The following is a 4,645-nucleotide window of genomic DNA, read 5'->3' as shown; positions in this document are numbered from 1 at the left end:
TGCCGGGCCCCCCTCCCGGCCCTCGCCGCCCTCCGGCAGCACCGCCCGGCGCGGCCCGGCCCGGCCCGGCCCGGCGCGGCCCGGCGCTCCGCTCGCCTCCCGCCGCGCTCTTCCCGCAACTTCCCGCTCCTCTCCGGCGGCGGCGGCGGCGGCGGCGGCCGTCGTGCAGGCAGCACCGCGGGCAGCCGGGGGCCTCGGCGGCGGCGCTCGGCGCAGGCAGCGCCGCGGCCAGGCGGGGGCCTCCCGGAGGCCCGTGAAGGGAGGGGCGGAGAGTGTTAGTCAGGCAGCGCCACGGGCAGCCTGGGAAGGGCCTCGCCCGCCGTCGCTGTCGCCGCCGACGCCGCGACGGGGGGGGGGGGCGAGTTGTCCCTCGCGGGCCCGCGGAGCCCTCAGGAGCGCTGGCCTCTAGGTTCCCCCCCTTAGGTAGCCCGCGGGGCAGGCAGTGGGAAAAGCGGCCTAGGGAGAGGGGGGTCCTTGAGGTGCGGTGTTCGAGTCAGGCAGGAAGGTAGGCAGCTAAGAGTAGGGGCCTGCGGGAGCTGTTGCCATGGTGACGGGCGCGGCCCGGCCGGCGGCGCCCACGGGGCCTCGGTGCGCGGCGGCGCCCGGCGGCTGCCCGGGCCCTGCAGGAGGCGGCCGGGGCCGGGGCGCCTCCGCCGCTCTCTGCGCGGGGCCCCCCGCGCCGTGGGACGCGGCCGCCTGGGGCTGCTCGCTTGGGGTGTAACTTAGTCCCCGCGCTGAGGTGAAAATCCGCCCGGTGGGGCGGGACGCGAGCTGCGCGGGGGCCGCAGCGGCGCTGCTGCCCCGGGGGAGGGGGGAAGGCCCTTCCCCACCGCCCCGAGCGCTGCAGCGGCACAGACCCCCGAGAGGCTTGCAACGGGGTCAGTGCTTCATTAAACATCCTGGCGTGCCGGAAACAGAAAATCCAGCCTGTCATTAGGTCGTTAGCTTGGTCAGTAAACTTCCTCTCGAGCGTTATGTTGAGTCTCATGGACTGAAGTCTCACACCCGACTGACCGAGCGTCTTGTAAAAGCGCGCTTGAAAGAGATGCCCCGCTTGTTTGCCTGTCCCTTGGCTGGCGTACTCGTTGCAACTTCAGTGTTTGGAAAGCGTAGCACAAACCAGGCCTGAGCCCATGGCTGCTGTAGCACAGAACATCAAAACCTCCTGTTAAACTCGGACAAAGTTGACTGCAAAAACAGTACTTGGTCTGAGCCTGGAGTGATGATGCCTCGTCTGTGCCCATGCGAACTACTGCTGAAATAGGACAAGAAAATAGAGAAATCTGTATTCTCTTACAAGCACACGACTTGCATGGATGCCTACAAGTGGCTGTCATTCTGTTGGATTTAGACCAAAACTGCTGCTTTTGTTTGTAATCTTACTCTTTATGTAATCGTATGTGATGTTTAAAGCTATGCAAGTAACTTCTTGGGTTTTATGTCATTCTTAGCATGCTGGTTTAATTTGTTATGTTCTTCACCACTGTTTTCCTATGTCATCTCTTAGCACATGCAAAAGTTCCCCTGTTTTTTTGGGTTTTTTTTTTTGGTCACTAAACAAAACCTCTGTCTTCTGCAGGGAGCAGTAAATGGATTCTCACTGTTACAAAAAAGAAAATATCGACTGCCTCGAATAAAACAATCCTTTATTTCAAGATTTAATTAATCTGTTCTGCTCCTAAATATTGCCTTGGCCTTGATTCACCTACAGTTTTTGTGACATTGACTGCTGCACATTTGAAGGCAAGGGAACTTGCCACGGGAGAGGAAAGAGTGACTATCAGCTACAACTAATAAAACGCATGACTAGATAAAGCTTTGAGCAGCCGGGTCTGATGTCATAGCTGGCCCTGCTTTGAGCAGGAGGCTGGGCTCCGTGACCTCCTGGCGTGCCTTCCAGCCTGAATTATTCTATGATTCATAACTAGATCACGTAGGGAATGCCTCATTTAAAGAGCACTTAAAGTGCTTTAGTTGAGCTGTCAAGTCTTGGCCATCGTATTGCAAAATAACAACTATGTCTTAAATCTGTTTCTTTTTGGCCGCTTGGAGATAGAAGGAAACACCTTCTGTCTTACAATTCCTCTATGTACAATAAAATAGTATTGTTTGGCTGCTATCATTTTGCTTTGAGACTCTCGCACTTATTGGCTTTTTTTAATAATATCAGTTGATGACAAGTAGGCAGGGTGTCGTATAATGTATACAATTTGTTGCAGTGCACCTATGTTGTGTAAAAAGTACATCAAGAGATAATACGTTAGTGAGCTCCTAAAATTAGACTTACAGAGCAGGCTGACTCTTAGGAAAAATGGGTTTCAGAGAGTTTAAACGTTAGTTTGCTGAAAGGTATCTTCTTGTGTGGCAATATTTAAACTGCACAAGGAAAGGGTACGATAATATTTTAACTTGGTAAGGGATTGACTTACAATTTTCAAATTTCAGTGTTATGGACTTCAAAATGACAGCCCTTCTCTCAGTGTTCCCCATATAAGGCTGAGCGTAGAAAGTGGATTATTGTCTATATTTCCAGGCTGTGCAGTCAGCAACTGCTCCTCAGAAAGGATGGGGGAGAAGAAGGAATCCTTGCCATTTATCAATGGGCAGCTGAGACTTCAGATTTGGCCATCTGACAAGAAAAGATGGTTGTCCCAGTTCTCAGGATTTGGTCGCATTCTCTAGTAAATCATAGTAAAATATTTTTGCAGCCAAGATTGTTTAAAAGCAAATCCCTGCTTCAGGTTTGTGTGTAAAGGTAGAATTTATAGATTTCATGCTATGAGCCTAGGACTGACTGTCTGATGGCTGTTTAATATCGTTAATTAGGTTAACACTGGGGTCTTTAAAAATGTCAGCATCTGTCTTGTTTGTCTTCAGCCCAAATGAGTTTTTAATTCACTGTTAAGATCTTTAAATTTTCCAGATAATTAAAATCCCTGAAAACTTGTTTGCAGGTGACAGGTCAAAGACATTCTGAGTTACAACTAGAAACCATCAAGAAGTGCCAGTTGCACCTAGAAAATCATAGCAAGTTCAGGTGAGCTCAGCTTAATAAGTCAGGGATGCAAAGGTGGGGAGGAAAGACGGGACAAGAGAGTCTGGGAGAGGAGAATTGTTTTAGGAAGTCTTTCTCCCTATACTCAAATAGGAGCCAGAGGAAGAAAACCCAAGTCTCTGTTAATATGTCAACACTGCTCCGGTTTGAGCAGAGCCCTCGGTGCTGTGGGGAAGTCTCCGAGGCAGCAGGGTTTCGGCACGGAGGCCCCAGGCCTGCTGCTCGAGTTTCCCAGCAATAATCCTTTTCTCTTCCAGGCTTTTGGTTAACTCCCCTGCAGTTCTGGGGTGTCCCGGTCCCCAGTATGCTTCTCATCTGCTGCGGTGCCCCTGTTCATCATTTCTTTCTGTTGCCTCTTTGCTTCTGTGTTCGTAGTTGCTTTGCTTTTGGTTGTTTGGGGGGTTTTGAATAGCGGTTTGGAACGTAATTTTTACTTTCTTGAAGTTACTCCAGGGTTTTGCGTTTTGGCAGCCGATTAGCTTAGTATCTGCGGGGGACTCCTCATCAGTTACCACTGGGGAATGTTAGGGATTGACTGAAGTCAGCCCATGAGCATTAGGAAATGACACATTGGTGACAGCCTCCCCAGCAGTTGGTGTTGCAAATAATTTTGCTGTGAGTGTAGACTGTTAATTGTTGCTGGTGCTTCCCAGCTGCAGAAAGCCAGGGCATGGCTACGCGCAGCACCCAGCCCGACGCGGCAAAGGGAAGGAGGGGACGCAACAAGTGATACAGGTGAGCAGGTGCGGAGGGGTCTACAGCTTTTCACGTTCAAAACAAAGTGCGTTTTTCTAACTAAACACACAGGGTTCCTCCGCAAACATTTGACTTCCGTATCTTCCTCCCACCCATCGCCCCACATATGCTTGAGCTGCTCACTTGAAGCAAAAAGTGGAGAAACCAGGCGGCTTGTTGTACGTGTGAACAAAAGAAATGGGTCTTCGTGAAGCTTTGGAAAGAGAAGAGAAATGCGTTTTTCTGGCATGTTTTCAACACTCAGAGCGAGCCTGCCTTTGGTCCTAGTGGCAGGTGTTGTCTTCACATTAGGGAGATGGCCCCTTACTCTGCTGCAGAGGGAGTTTACACAGCTTCAACGTACTCTGAAGGAGGAGGCAGCTCTTCATCCCTGTCCTCCCGCAAGCTCTTCCCATTGACCGTTCCTCCGGTACGTTGGGTTCAAGATGGACTTCCCACGAGCAGCTCAGAGTGAGCTGATGAAATCAGTTTGCGTTTAATTAAGCACCATCAGCAGAGCCAGGTTTTGCAGTCCACCCTCTCCACCTTTAATTTTTACTGCGCCACATAAAAAAAGGATGGAGAATAAGGGTTTATATGACTCCCGGCAGGAGGCACAAAATTTACAAGCCCCTAAGGGCCTGGTTCATGAGCAGCTGCTTCTGCAACTTCTCCGCTCTTCCACTTTCAGAAACCAAACTGCTCTGGGTCTGTTGCAGAAGAAAACGGTGTCCCCAATTTTCTTCTGTAAGAGGCTGTGCACTAACCTGCAATACCAGGCAGGCTGAACCTGCCTCCCCCTGTGCCCAAATCTTAGGCCGGACAGGATAAGGCAGGGAAAGACAGAGGGAAACG

This window comes from Apteryx mantelli, chromosome 5, assembly GCF_036417845.1.
Source record: "Apteryx mantelli isolate bAptMan1 chromosome 5, bAptMan1.hap1, whole genome shotgun sequence".
NCBI lineage: Eukaryota > Metazoa > Chordata > Aves > Apterygiformes > Apterygidae > Apteryx > Apteryx mantelli.
The sequence above is the reverse complement of the archived record's forward strand: the minus strand, read 5'-3'. Positions refer to the sequence as shown.